Source organism: Stegostoma tigrinum, chromosome 13, assembly GCF_030684315.1.
Source record: "Stegostoma tigrinum isolate sSteTig4 chromosome 13, sSteTig4.hap1, whole genome shotgun sequence".
Taxonomy (NCBI): domain Eukaryota; kingdom Metazoa; phylum Chordata; class Chondrichthyes; order Orectolobiformes; family Stegostomatidae; genus Stegostoma; species Stegostoma tigrinum.
The window spans coordinates 70,122,687-70,138,542 of record NC_081366.1 but is presented as its reverse complement, the minus strand read 5'-3'; the positions used below and the strand labels follow the sequence as shown (position 1 = coordinate 70,138,542).

The window sequence follows — 15,856 nt, the reverse complement described above, 5'->3', positions numbered from 1 at the left end:
ATACAACCACAGGTAATTTTTAAAAAGAGTGAATATCTGGTACAGACAAGAAGATCAAAGGTTATGCTGATTAAAAATCCTCAGAGTTCTTGAGGTGTTGGATTTTTAACCTGCTGACTTATATCCTTAGCGGTGGTAAAGTTTGTTGATATTTTTATGTACTCAGTTTTACTGATTATTTCCCAAATTTACTTTGTCTTTGGGGAGGCTGAGCGAAACAAGCAGAGAGAGAGGTAGAGAGACTTAAAACAGTCTGTTTTTCTTCCTCTTTACTCTGCTGCCCAAACGTAGCTATTGAAATTGGGTTTGATGTATACTCCTGAGGCTGGGCTTATCATTTTTCAAAGCTGACTAACTGACAAGTAAACGTTTCATCTCTCGATATTTGAAATTACCGAGTAAATTTGAATTAAAATAAGAGATACAGATCTGAATTTCCTGATGCCTGACTCAATCAACTGGTTTAGATGGTTTTAGATAAATGTGTAAGCTTGGTTATATGACTTTGATAATTTCACAACAGTTTCCTTGACTTGTCGCAATCTGAGATCATGTGATTATGGTGGCCATTTTAGGCATATGATCCTTTTCTTTTAAAAATCATGTCAGTACATGAAAAGTCTCAAGGATGACAATCAGGTAAGGAAGTTGAAAATTGCAAGTTCATAATTAATGGAATCCTAGCACATCATGGTTTATGATAATTTTACCTCGTAAAATCCTTTGTTCACACTCTCTATTCAATGTTCCCATAAATTGGCACCTGTCACACTCTTATTACAGGTCTGGGCCACAAGATGGCAGTAAATTATCTTTTCTTGACAAATAGCTCAGAACAAAATTCTACTTAAAAGCATGCATTTGAAAGCAGAAGATACTAGATTCTCATCAGTGCTGGATACGCAATAAAAAGTTCACGATAGATAGATGTTCTGCAAAGAGTGATACTTTGGTTTACTCTAAGGGCGATTTTAAGTCTCTGGCATTTCTGGTAAGGAGACAATTACAAGGCTACCTTTTGTCATTTTAACTATAGCATTTTGGGATCGCAAGATGGTGCCTTTGGACATCAATTGTAACAATATCTGAATGCAAGAAAACAGGTCTTGCCCATCTGATGTCATTTACTTGTGGCAGGTGTGAAAAATGTAGGTGCTTTCAGTCGTGGTGAGTAGAATGAGGGGACATTCCACCTTGGATGGGAGATGGAGGTAAGCCTCACTGCCCTAATTGTCTAATGTTACCATTGTCATTCTATAGTTTGCTGTCATGCTGCCAAAGAAGAATTACCCCTGACGGGTGACCAGGTTGAATTGTTATTTGCTTCCTGATTTTATGTGGGTTGGCCAAAGGTCAAGAAGGTCATGTGCAACCTTCTGGTCCAGAGAAAATTTGAGGCTCCTAAGTGGTCATAAAGGGTCACTTGATGGCATCTTCTGACTGAAACTGGCACAGGCCCTGTACAGGAGAAGAGCCCTATGGTACATGGGGATGTTATCTCATATAAGTTGGCAGCTATTTGATAGGGCACCATTAGTTCATGAAGGCCCCGCCTCTCCAAATTAGTGAGTGACACCTCTGTGGAAATGCAATCCCTTACCCTCCCTCCCTCGACCTAGCCAAGCCTCAGTATCCATCCCCCATCCCCTTGGTAGGCCTCCTCCTTTGTTGTTGCTACTTGCCAGTCAGAATACCAGCAGTGGGTATCATTCCTGGCAGAGCAGCTGGGACTGCAGAGCTGCCACCTCTTTAAATTTAACGAATATACCAAAGCTGACTAAGAAGGTGATGCATCACAGCTGCACCACATGGGAGGTCCTGGATGCCAGAGCAATCCATTCGTAACAACTTCTGTAGTAACTGCCTGCTACTTGGGTTTTTCCTGCTCAGAGTTCTTGAGCTGTAGGTTGAGCTTCAGGCATTATGACACATCAGGGACAGGGAAGCTACATGAATACTTTGTTCCAGAAAGCAATCATCTCCCTTATGTTGGCTTCACTGATTTAATCAGTGGTCAGTAGTAGGAAATTGTAACTGTTAGTCCGGCATGTAAAGAGCTTGAGACAATGGGAACAATGGAGCCTCAGCCCTTACAACTGTACAACAGGTCCTAGCTTCATGTAGTTCTTATGGCTGAGACTGAGGGCTGCACTGTGGATGAGCCAGCTGATAATCGCATCATAGTGCAGAATGCCATACAAGTGCGGGGAGTTAAAAAAGATTTGTCATAATAGAAGATAATCTAGTCAGCAGAATTAACCAATGGTTAACTCAAAAGTTCTCTTCTCATCATTGTGAGAAGCTGTTTTCAGTTTGAGTGCTATCAGATAGGATGCTGAGGCACAACGAGGGACAACTGCAGTTTTATTGCAATGTGAATCATAGAATGGATGGGTATCGACCAGGCCAACCTACCTCAATAGATATTAAGAAGATAGCCTAGACCATAACATTTTTAAAGGCAAATGTAAGGTGTTGTGTTCTAGATACAATTTGATTGGTCAAACTACCAGGTTCAGAGCATAACACACTTTATTCTCACTCTATAGTTAAAATATAAGCAAAAGAAAGAGAAATTAGAATAACTCAACTGTACTGGAAAACTTAACAGAATATTTGATTCTCTAACTACTAAACAGCAACTGTTCCAATCTAGTAACATCCCATAAACACACCCGTGGCAAAGGCAAATTCAGTAAAATAGATCGTTTCACATGCAATCCTCCAGTCCAGGAGGAAAGAACATCAAGGGAAAGCTCTGAGAGAGAGAGAACTCAAATGTTTTGCTGTAGCATGGAGATAAGAATAGCAACTTCTAGACCTTAACTTCTATTGAAAGTTTAACTAAAATCTTGGTTCTGTGAGAACCTGATTCCACCCACTCGTGCTACTCCTATTGTTACAATATGGAAAAATAATCCAAGGCCTCACATATTTTTTATTTAGTTGGCTTGGAGCAGATTGCTCATTACCCATTTCTCAACCTATTTCATAAAAATAAAGTAGGACAAAATGCACCTCTTAAAGCCACAGTATCATAACAGGATTGTGGTATAAAATCTCTGAGAATGAGCTTTTCGGGATGAGTGACAATTTGGTATTCTCAGAAGGTAGTGCCTCCCTGAAAGCACACATGTCTTTGGAACAAGGACTGTATCAGCAGTAACATGCAGCAGGGTGATCTAATGGAAGTGCTCACTGTATCACAGATAACAAGGTGTAGAGCTGGATGACCACAGCAGGCCAAGCAGCATCAGAGGAGCAGGGAAGCTGATGTTTTGAGTCTAGACCCTTCTTCAGAAGAAGGGTGTAGTCCCAAAAAGTCAGCTTTCCGGCTCTTCTGATACTGCTTGGCCTGCTGTGTTCATCCAGCTCTGCACCTTGTTATCTCAGATTCTCCAGCATCAGCAGTTCCTACTATCTCTCAATGTATCACAGCTGCTCTATAACTAACGTTGCTGTGGGAGAAATTTTACATGGGCACTGTGGCTTTCACAGAGATGAGGGTATCACATCCACATTTGGAAGAATAATTGAACTTCTTCTTGACTACAGAAATGAATAAGAACAACTCAAACCAATAGAAATGTGTAAGACAACAAGCAGAGGTCTATATGCCTACTGAGCAGATGACATACCAATTATCAAATACAAAGTCTTCACACAACTCAGTCAATCTAGAAGTGGGTGGCTCCTATTAGGTTATCTCTGATCTCCTAGATGTTTTGCCAAATGAGGTTATTCCCCAGACTTGAGCTGCCCACAACCTTGACAATTCATTGACCAACTCCTGAAATGCCTTGAATTACATGTGCTGCACCTTTCCACCAAATGACTGAGGTCCCGGCTTAGACTGATTTGGATGAAGAGCCTCAACAGACTGCAGCCCATTCTCCCGACTAATTTTGCAACAGCAATCCAATAGACCAAAATGTAAGGCCCAGGCTGCTTTTCCATGACTTCCAGGGCAGACAGTAGTCCAACCCATGGATTTCCATGGGAACGGCCACCTGACTGACCATTATCAATCCCTCAGACTGGAAAGCGCCCAACATCTGGATGGATGGTGGCAGTACCACCTATCTGACTGAAATTCACTTTTGTCCCACTAAGCATTCCTTCCCATTGACTTTCACACATCCCTATTGTCCTTGAGTACATGAAATGTACTTGGTACATAGATTGTTGGCACATGCTGCACTGCTGACATCGTGGCTTGCAATGCTTTTGAATGCATAGGGAGCTGTGGTAGCTCAGGGTACTGAACATTCAAGGTGAACATGTTGGTGTTTGACATTATGCCACATTAATGTCACACCAACACCATGCAACAGCGGCTTATGCTGCAAACATGACCGCAAGTACCTCAAGCAAATGACCATGTATAGTAGTAAGATGGGACTAGTCCTTAGAGACGTCAAGAGGAACCGATGGACAGTACCAACACTGTCAGCTAAGGGACTTCTCTGATTCTAGCCCAGGAGCACGAACACTGTGATTTCTGCAGATCAAGTGTGTCCAGCCAGCCTGGGATGACATTGCTACTGGGGCAACATCAGTCTAAGGTGACAGTGAGGAAGTGTGTATGAGTTAATTCTTTCTATAATGACACAAGGAGATTTGATTTGATTTGATTTTTTATTCTCACAAGTACTGAGACACAATGAAAAGTATTTCATGCTAACCAGATAACCCTGCATAAGTACCTTAGGGTAATAGAACAGAATGTAGAATATAGTGTTACAGTTACAGAGAAGGTGCAGAGAAGGATCAACTGTAACATATGAGGAATCCTTTCTTAAGTGTGATAACTGTGGGGAAGAAGTTGTTGTTAAATTTTTTGGTATATGTTTGTTAACTTTTTTGTTTTCTGCCCAATAAGGGAGTGTGGCACACAGTATACATGGGATGGGAGGGGTCTTTGATTATTTTGCCTTCTTTCCCAAGGCAGTGGGAAGTATTAGTGGCGTCAATGGAAGGAGGGCTAGTTTTCATGTGAAGGAAATACAGAGTTAACATTTTGGGTCCAGTGACCCTTCCTCAGAACTGACGGTGCCTGGGAAAATGTCAGTTTATATGCAGCAAATAGGGGGAGGGTGGATGGGATAGGGAGTAAATGATAGGACAGAGTCTAAAGACAAAGAAGAGCAGTTGGACAGACAAGGAGTTGATAATGATCAGGCTGGGATGGTACATAGTTGTTAATGGGGACTGGTAGTGATTAACAACAGGGCATGTATAATGGCTGATATGTGGTAACAAGGCTTGGTGTGTGGGGTAGAGGCCTGGGACATGGGAGAGTTTAGGCTCTAAAATTATTGTACTCAATATTGAGTCTGGAGGGCTCCAGGGTTGCCAGACGGAAAATGAGCTTGCATTGGGCTTCGCAGAACACTGCAGCAAGCCAGAGACAGAAATGTTGGCCAGGGACCAGGGTGGTGTGTTAAAGTGGCAGGCAACGGGTAGTTCAGGGTCTTTTTTGCAAGCAAAACATAGATATTCTTCAAAGTGGCCACCCACTCTGCGCTTCGTTTCCCCAATGTAGAGGAGACCACATTGTGAGCAGGAATTGCAGTAGGGTAGATTCTCGGAAGTGCAGGTGAAGTGTTGCTTCACCTGGAAGGTATGTTTGGGCCCTTGGATAGTGGGGAGAGGAGGTAAATGGGCAGGTGTTGCACCTTCGCCAGTTACAGGGGAAGTGCTGTAGGGATGTTGGAGGGTGGGGGGGGGGGGGGGGGGGGGGGTGCTGCTGGTGTTAGGGATGAAGGAAGTGTAGACCAGGGTGTCCTGGAGGGAATGGTCCCTGCAGAAGGTGACAAAGGAGGGCAGAAGAATATGGAGGTGGCACCTGATGATCTTTTGGGTGTGGATGCTGGTGGGAGGGTAGGTGAGGATAAGTGGAACCAAATCATTATTGTGGTACCAGTCTGTGATGCATCCAGATAGGTTGTTTTCTATGGTGCGTCCAGAACAGTTGGTAAGTGTCATTGTGGACATGCCAAATTTCGTTAGTTTTCTGACAAGTAGAGGCATTGGTGTGCTTTCATGGCTGTAGCTTTGATACGGATGGACCAGGATAGGTCTTTGTAGATATTTACTCCAAGGAGCTTGAAGCTGTTGACCACCTCCACCTCAGCACCATTGATACAGACAGGGGTGTTTCTTCAATTCCACTTCCTGAAGTCGATGGCTTTGTTTTGCTGATTTTGAGGGAAAGATTATTGTCTTTACACCACGTCTATTTCCTTCCTGTGCTTTGTCTCATCATTGTTTGAGATCCAGCCCACTCTGGTGGTGTCATCAACAAATTTGTGAATGGAGTTAGAGCAGAATTTGCTCACATAGTCATGAGTGTATAAGGAGTGTAGTAAGAGACGGAGTACACAGGCTTGTGAGGTACTGGTGTTGAGGATTATTGTGGAAAAGGTGTTGTTGCCCATCTGTGATGATTGTGGTTTGTGGATCAGGAAGTCAAACACCCAGTTGCAGAGTAGGGAGCAGAGTCCTAGGTCTCGGAATTTGGAGGTGAATTTTGTTGGAATTATGGTGTTGAAGGTGGAGCGACAGTCAATAAATAAGAGCCTGACGTAGGTGCCTTTATTATCCAAACTTTCCAGGGATGAGTGTAGGGCCAGGGAGATGGTGTATGCTGTGGACCCATCGTGACAGTCGGTTAATTTTAGCAGATCAAGGTAATCTGGGAAGCTGGAGGTGATGTGTGCCATTACTATACTCTCAATGCACTTCATGATGATGAATGTCAGAGCCACTGTGTGGCAGTTATTAAGGCATGCTGCTTTTTCTTTAGATTTTTCTTGAGACCCGAGATGGTAGTGGTCTTCTTGAAGCAGGTGGGAACCTTAAATTGTGGTGAAAAGAGGTTAAAGATGTCTGCAGATACATCCACCAGCTGGTCTGCACAGGATCAGGGCGCTTGGCTAACCACCCAGGTCAGTTGCTTTCCATGGGTTCACTCTCAAAAAGGTTGATCTGATGTCTTTGGCAGTGACTGTAGGTACAAATGCACCCACAGAGGCTGTCAGGACTGTTGACACTGTTTCATCGGCCTTCAGTTTAAAACAGTGTAGAGTGCGTTGAGCTCATCAGAAAGGAATGCATTGCTGTCAGTGATCCTATGCAAATGTGTTTGAGGATGTTGGAAGTTGATAGATGAGCAGTTAATTGTGATGCAGGATGAGGAGAAGTGATGAGGTGTCCCCAGTGAATGGGCAGGAAGGGTTATGATTTGGGAGGATGGGTGGATGAAATGGATTGAGTGAACATGTTGCATGCAATAGTAAGAATTGTGAGATGAGTGTTCAAAAGCAGCGTAATGTTATGGACCAGGCCAGATCCCCTCAAAATCTTTTAAGAAGTTACCCTCGACCCTAACTTATTCTTATTTTAAAGGTAGATGTGAGGTGGATGTTCCAGGTGTGATGCAACTAGTTGAACCACTCAGCATTAAGCAAGGCACAATTTATTTAAACAAGGGTTCTGAGGAAGGGTCACCGGACCGGAAATGTTAACTCTGTTTTCTCCTCCACAGATGCTGCCAGACCTGCTGAGCTTTTCCAGCAACTTTGTTTTTGCTCCTGCTTTACAGCATCCACAGTCCTTTTGATTTTTACAATTTATTTAAATATTATAGTTAAAACATGAACAAAAAATGTGGAATTTAGAATAACTTAACTATTGGAAAACTCAACCAAACACTCAATACAGTAAAAATGAAAAGAAACGCGGATGCTGTAAATCAGGAACAAAAACAAAGTTGCTGGAAAAGCTCAGCAGGTCTGGCAGTATCTGTGAAGGAAAAATTAGAGTTAACATTTTGGATCTGGTGAGGAAGGTTCTGAGGAAAGGTCACCGGACCCGAAATATTAATTCAATACAGTAACTTAACTAATCTTCTGTCCCAATATAGTGGTGTCCCATAAAACACACCCCTTGGCAAAAAGGTAAATTCAAACGCAGGCAGGAGGAAACAACATCTAGAGAAATGTCAGAGAAAATCAGTTAGGAATCGTTTACTGAAACGTGCAACTCTTCTGGACTCAATCATCTTGTGACTGCTATAGCTAAAAAAAACTAGAAAGCCAGAAGTGGGAGAACTAGCCACTCCCCTTCCATAGTATAACTGTTTTAAAAAATACCCCTAAAGGCCTCCTCTGATTGTTGACTTAGGCAGAATGTCATTTCCATTCTGAGGACTCTCATTTCCATTTCTACACCTCTGCCTTCACAACCTCACTTCTAAACAAAACCCAGGACAAAATAACCTTTTTAAACTTGCCTGCATCATCACAATATGAGTGAGTGGTTACCTTGTGAGTGGGAGGTAGTACAGAGCGTTTGGTGGCACATACCCTTATGGAGCACAGAAGATCATTAGCCTTCCCCCTACATTGTTGTACATTGCGTTTTACCCAGGACACAGCACTGACCTGGGTTGCCAGCTTAAATCAGGCTGACTGAGTCTGATTGTGTGGCTTCCTTGATAGTCAGTATAAAAACATGACCTTTTTTTTCCACCACCCTGCCTCCCTGAACCATTTCCTTCAGGATAGTGGTATGGAGCTACAGTGTGAAGGGCAGTTCCTGATTTGCAGAGATGCACAGTTGGATTTTAAGTATGTTCACACCAGTGGTGTGAACGCTACAAAGTCTGGGCAGTAGAGAGCACTTCAGTCTCTCCTGTCGCATGTTTTTGAGATGAATGCTAAAAAGGCTGATATAGCATTGTTGGTAGGATGAAGAGGAAAAGATTGTGTGAGAAAAGTCAACATGAGCCATGCAGGTTGGGCATCGTGAATCTCACTGTAAAAACCACACCTGCAGCATTGTGTTCAGTGTTGGTCATCTTGCTATAGGAAGGATGTTATTAACCTGGAAAAGTGAGAAAATTCAACCCACTGCTACAATGTTGTACAGTATAGTTTATTGTTATTTGTTCAAAGTTGTGGAGTCTTGCATCGTCATTTTCCTAATAAGTCTCCTAGATTTCATTCTGTAGCTGCTTAAAAAATAAGAAAATAAAACTACGCAGAGCATAACATAAATTGACAGGCTGGCCTGGGATTGTCACTCTGTACATAATGCAAAAACTGCTTTTCCTGTCCCACTGATTTTCTCCCACTACCAGAACACGCATCATTTTGATCAGCCTCGTCAGGGTTGACCTGGAGATTTGTTCTCAGATCTTCCTGATTGAGGCTTTTGAATTGGCCACCCACTGGGTAATCCGCTTGTTAATCTTTTGATTTCTCACATAGAAAAGGCATTAAGCCTTCATTTATTGCCATCACTCAGCACTTCACTGAAATTGAAAACTTCTTAATTTGCAAAATTTTGAGCATTAACATGTTCTGCTTCAGCTTGGCACATGTTATTATGTTAATGCCCTGTGCTACCTGTATTCCGACCCTTCAAAGTGGGATTTGTATGCTCTCCAGGTGGCTCGGTGCACAAATGAACAGAATAAATGAAGTACTGAGTCATAGGAGAGGATTCCTGGTTTCTGGTCTCTAAATTACAAGTTGAGAAGAAGTCCTATAGCTGTTCATGCTCCTTGCAAATGCTCAAAATAAGCTTTATAAATTGCTAATTCAGTCAACAATGTGCAGTGTAGCTGTGAAATGTGCGCAGTAAAATGTTCTCTCAGCAGAAGAAGCTACCAACATCCACTTGTGTTTAACAATGAAAATTGTCAAATAACAGAAGCAGTTATCCCTAGGATAATGGGTGGCCTCTCTCGCAGTGATGTCAGGTCATGTGATGAGCAGTGGTAGAAGTTCTGTATGGATCGCTTTCTGATTATTTATACGCTGTATATAGTTCAATGGACTTGTGTAGAAAATAGTTATTCGGAAAGTCCTGCATTTAACATGAAAATTATTAATGCTATAGTGAAACCTGGATAAAATGTTGATACTTTATTTCTGATATTTGCAATCGAGTTTGCTTCAAATAGTTTATATATTATGTAAAAAGATTTTTTTCCTTTAGCTTGTAAAAAACTTTGATATTATTTTTTAACATAGTTATGTACATTATTGTATACATTTTATAACTTAACGGAAAATAATGCTTGAGGAGCAGTGCTGAACAACGTAATGATTCTGAAGGGCTTAATGGTTCTAAAGAGGTCTTTGACTTCTCTCATTCTGTTCATGTCACTTACAATCTGAGAGTGGCAACAAAAATCAATGTAGAATTAAGAACAGATGTAGGCCATTCAACCACTGAAGCCTGCAGTACCATTCAGATTGTTCATGGGTGATCTGGCTACATTTCAAATTCCACATTTCCTTCTACTACTGATAACCATTAATTCCCCTGCTTGACAAGAATACACTAACGTCCTCCTCACAGATATTCAAAGACCTCACTTCCCCTGACTCTTGAGTCACAGTTCCAAAGTCACACAATCCTCTGTAAGAAGATAATATTTCATAATTTTCCAGCTGAGGTCCTGGAAGACTGGAGGGTAGTGAATGTTGTGCCTTTATTCAAAAAGGGTTGCAAAGAAACACGTGGGAATTATTGACAAGTAAGCCTAACATCTGTGGTAGGTCCTTATTTGTGAGGATTCTGAGAGATAAGATATACTTGCATTTGGAAAGAAAGCGTTTCATAGGAGTAGTCAGCATGACTTTGTGCATAGGAGATCATGTCTCACAAATTTGTTAAGAGTTCTTTGATGAAGTGATCGGGAAGGTTGATTAGGGAAGGGTAGTAGATGTATTTTATATGGATTTCAGTAACACTGTTGATAAGGTTCCACATGGTAGGCTGCTCTGGAAGGTTAGATCGCATGGAATCCAGGAAGACCTGGCAAATTAGACACGCAATTGGCTTGATGGTAAAAAAGCAGAGGGTGCTAGTGGAAGAATGCTTGTCTGACTGGAGGAGGCCAGTGACCAACGGTGTGCCTGAAGGGTTGGTGCTGGGCCCGCTGTTGTTTGTTGTCTACATCAATGATTTTGATAGGAATATACAAGGCATGATTAGTAAGTTTGCAAATGGCACTAAGTTAGACAGTATTGTAGACAGTAAGGAAGGTTATCAAAAATTACAGCAGGATCTTGACCAGCTAGGGAAGTGGGCCAAGAATTGGCATATGGAGTTTAAGATAGTTAAGACTGAGGTGTTGCATTTTGGAAAGTCAAATCGAAGGGTAGGAATTTTATGGTGAATGGCAGGGCCTTATGGAGTGTAGTGGAACAGTGGTACCTTGGAGTTCAGGTGCGTGGTTCTCTGAAAGTAGAATCACAGATGGACAGGGCAACGAAGAAGGCTTTTGGCACACTAGCCTTCATCAGACAGGGCATTGAGTGTAGAAGTTACAATTGTACAGGATGTTGGTGAGGACACGCTTGGAATATTGTGTTCAGTGTTGATCACCTTGCTATAGGAAGGATGTTATTAACCTGGAAAGAGTGCCGAGGAGATTTACAAGGATGTCACCAGGACTCAAAGGACTGAGCTATAAGGAGAAATGGGGAAAGCTAGGACATTTTTCTTTAGAGTGAGTGACTGCGGGGGGTGTTTATGGAAGTGTATAAGACCATGAGAGGCATGAATAGGGTGAATGCACTCAGCCTTCTTCCCAGTTTTGGGGAAATTGAGGACCAGAGGGCATTGGTTTAAGGTAAGGGGGAAAGAATACATGAGAACCTTAAGGGCAACTTTTTTACACTGATTTTAGTATGCATATGGAATAAGGTGCTAGTGGATGTGGTTGAGGCTGGTACATTAACAACATTTAAAAGGCATTTGAACTAATACATGGACAGGAACATTTTAGCAGGTTAGGGGCCAAGTGCAGAGAAATGGGGTTAATGTAGATGGGCATTTTGGTTGGCATAGACCAGTTTGGGCTGATGGCCCTGTCTCTGTGCCGCAGGACTCTATGACTCTAACATCTCGGCTCTGAAAGGGAATCCCATAGTTTTAAAACAGTGGCCCTTATTCTGTACTCGCCTATGATAAGAAAGACTCTTCCCACATTCTACTTGTCAAAATATTCAGAATCTTATAATGTGATTTCGTTCTTTCTGTTCTGCTTCACTTGTCTCTGTGATCTATTCTAACAGGTTCTGCAGTTGGCTACAGCACTGCCCCTGACCAAAGTTGCCTTTATTTCTAAATCTGTGAGTCTCGTAAGTGAGAATTTTCAGCCTTTTGAACCGTGGGAAGGCATGTAGAACCACATTCTCACTGGCCAGGCATACTGGTGAGCTTCCATCAAGAGTCAAAGGATTAGGATCAAGAATGATGAATTTGCATGGTATCTTTTAACTCTCCATTGCTATCCAGTATGCAGAAGTCAATTGTAGTGACAATGCCACTGCTGTGGATGGGCTCAGATAACTCAGCACAGACTAAGAGTTTAAACTAACTAACTTTCTAATCTATGTAATTCAGTACCACAATTTTCACATTCGCCTGTGGGCATTTTAGATTTGGTGAATGGCAAACTATTAAATATTCATGCCAAGTAAATGATTTTTCTAATGTGTTAATTGGAAAGCCAGCCTTAACCATCCCCTTTGCCTTTTTAAATAAATGACTAATGAATATCCTGTACGGTGTAACCAGCTTTGACAACTTTAGTCAAAAAAATCATAACTAGAGAAATGGAATTTGTCATCTGACTGTAAAAATACATTCACTTTGCATCTCCTCATGATGTTTCTGTTGAAAAGCTCTGAAATGTGACACTGGCACCACTTCAATCTCTCGATTTCATTAATCATCACGGTTTCCTTTTCTCCAGTGGAAAGGGAAAACAGCATGTAGGTAACATAGCAAGGATTGTGCTTACTTGGAACTCAGATGTCAAATAATTAAAAATTCCTCACTTTAAATGTTTCGTGGAAAGCAGCAGTGTGACCCTTCAATAAAACATTTTAAGAACAGTTTCTCTTGCATTCAGCCATCCTAAGGAGCACTGTCAAAAATTCAGTTGCCTCTGCTCTCAAGTCTTTTTTGACCTTAGCATTCTGAGGTTTGCTAGTTATTGTTATCCAGACATTAGCTTTCATGGCCCTTTCCAACTACCAGAGAGCCTTATCCTTGAATGTTGGACCACTCAGCTGTAGCGGTTTTGAAGCCAAACCAAATCCGCTCCCCTTGCATTTTATGGAAGTGTTTTTAAGGTTGGTGTTTGAAAAATGTTAATATGGTCTTAACAAAACCAGTTATAGTAGTCACTGTCGCTGGAAGAAAAAAAAAGTCAGGACACTACCTTCAGCCAGCATAAAGCAGCAAGACATTGTGGTTTACTCATGACCTTTCTTCCAGCAGTCACTGCTTGTTCTCAGCAATTGGAAATTTGCGCTCTACCCCTCTCAACTAACTGTAAACATTATTTCTACTGGGCGACTGAAAGGATGAAAAATGAACTGGAGCTGGGAACCAGATATCAAGGGAGTTTTCCGTCCATTAATCACAAGGTATTTGGATAGGAGTGGTTTCCTTTAAAGAAAAATCAAGAAATAACCATAAAAATATTATTTACAAATGTACTTGACGTTACTACTCCCGGTCACTCTGGGTACTAATGTCAGATTTATATTACAGAGCTGTCTACTCAATGTAATTCTTTAATCTACTGGACTGCAACAGTTTGATATTTGTGAGCATTTTAATGTAATGTATAGCTTTCCTGCTGTGCAGCCAGCAATGTGCCAGCTGCCTGGCTGATCAGTAAAGACAGGTAGGGAGGTCAGAGCTGAGTCTGTCTCTGAAACTGGCTCCTCTGAGTCCATGTACCTCCCTGGCCACTTGAATCAGACTGAGACTGCTGGTGGCAGCCACGATATTCAGTTCACGTCTCAATCCTTCATCTGGTTCATTTCCAAGACAATCTTCCTTTACATCTGGAGCATTGTGCTGTTACAACTTCACCCCAAACTGCTGAACACTACTATGTCTTCAAACGTTCACTCACTGGTCTCCATGTGTCACAAATATCAGCTAATCCAGGATCCGACACTGTGCTTTCTCAGGCATCATCATCTAATGTCCCTTACTCACCAAGCCAATCTTTGTCAACATATTTCCAAAAACCACATGGCCTCTTTACCCAGAGTGGCAAGGGGAGCAGATACATAGGAAAACCAGCATGTGCAATGTTCCTGTTTGCTATTACACCACTGTCACTGGGTCAAAATTCTGGAACTCCTTTCCTTACAGCACTGTTAGGTGTACTTGTATCATATGGACTTTAGCAGTTCTATGAAACAGCTCATCTTCTCAGGAGAAAAGTAAGAATAGACAACAAATACTGGCCTTGTGAGCAATGTTTATATCTTTTTACAAGGCGTAATCAGCTTCTTAGTTCCTCTAGGGGCCCCGGTTTCCTCCCACAGTCCAAAGATGTGCAGGCTTGGTGGATTGGCCATGCTAAATTGCCCATAGTTTTCAGGTATGTATAGATAGCTTTTCTGATGAAGGGTCTAGGCCTGAAACATCAGCTTTTGTGCTCCTAAGATGCTGCTTGGCCTGCCATGTTCATCCAGCTCCACCCTTTGTTATCTCGGATTCTCCAGCATCTGCAGTTCCCGTTATCTCATTCTTCCTGTCCTTGCCTGCTCCAATCATCACCTGGTACTTCATGAGCAGGGCTCACTGTAAAAGAATCCAAAGCTGGTTGATTTTGTTCTCTTTTCCATTTCTTAACTTCAGGTGAATCAGTTTATTGAAGATTATTATGGGTTTTGGCAGGAGGTCCACAGAAAGCCCAGAGAAATGGCAAAAAATTGTACAAAGTTAATGGCCTTATCCTCCAGTCAACTAACAGTGCAAAGGCGATAAAGTGGAACTTCCATTAAGCAAATTGACCAAAATACACCGAGGCCTTGGATAGAATTGTTATAGCTATATTTATTCATAATAGCTGACTGCCTTGATGATACAACTATACAACAAAAAATCCTGGGGATCTATCATACTGGTCTGAGATCTGACTTTTCTCCAGTTTTAGCATCATTTGGGATAAGAACATGTGACACACACTGGCCTGCTCTTAAAGTAATCCAAATTACTTCCAACCTGGGGAAGAACCATTACTGAAATACTCTTTCACAATCAATGATTTAGAGTTCATCTTGAGCAAGAAGAAGTTCATAGAGATGACTGGTCAATGGACTATCAGGCGATTCAGTGTTAGCCTATTTAATACAAATAACCTGTAAACATCCTTGTCCTGCAAGTTCATCAATGCTGATGATATCAGTGGTGCCATCCAAACACCATCCTTCTGCATCCTGTGCCAGACCCTTCACGAAGATATTACAAATTTGAGAAGCTACTGCAGTGCATGACGTCTCATGCCAAATCCCTTCAAAATCACATTGACCTACACAAAGCCACTGTCAGTGAAGAATTGCATATCCACATATAGATAAAGACTAAAGTATAATCTCAATCTAACATATTGGGAGTGACAAAGGTTAAAACCAGACACAACCTATTCACCAAAACTGCTAGATTGGGCCCTATTGCCCCAAGACTCTGGACATTAGCACTTTCTCTATCATACTTCACAGCCCAATAATATGCACTTCTCTACCATATTCTGCAGCCCAATAAGGTGCACTTCACTATCATACCCTGCAGCCCAATAATACACAGTTCTCTGGCAAAATTTATCATAGACGCACACATACATGCACACACACGCGCGCACACACACATAAACACACAGACATCTTGTTAGCAATACATTTTATAAATGGAATTCTCCACTGTACATTAACCCTGCCCCTGGCTTCATCTCAGCGCTCTAAAAGACAATGTTTGTGAGCAAAGACCATCTGTATGCCACCTTTGAATCAAGGAATGGGAA

General features: G+C 41.8%; 1 long non-coding RNA gene across 1 annotated transcript; it reads left to right on the top strand.

Moving 5' to 3' along the window:
- The first annotated feature begins 552 nt into the window (after nt 1-552).
- LOC125458121 (uncharacterized) lies at nt 553-12,424 on the top strand. The gene is made up of 3 exons (XR_007248764.2): nt 553-639; nt 1,037-1,211; nt 12,099-12,424. It is a non-coding gene; the product is annotated as an uncharacterized LOC125458121 (long non-coding RNA).
- Nucleotides 12,425-15,856: the final 3,432 nt, after the last annotated feature.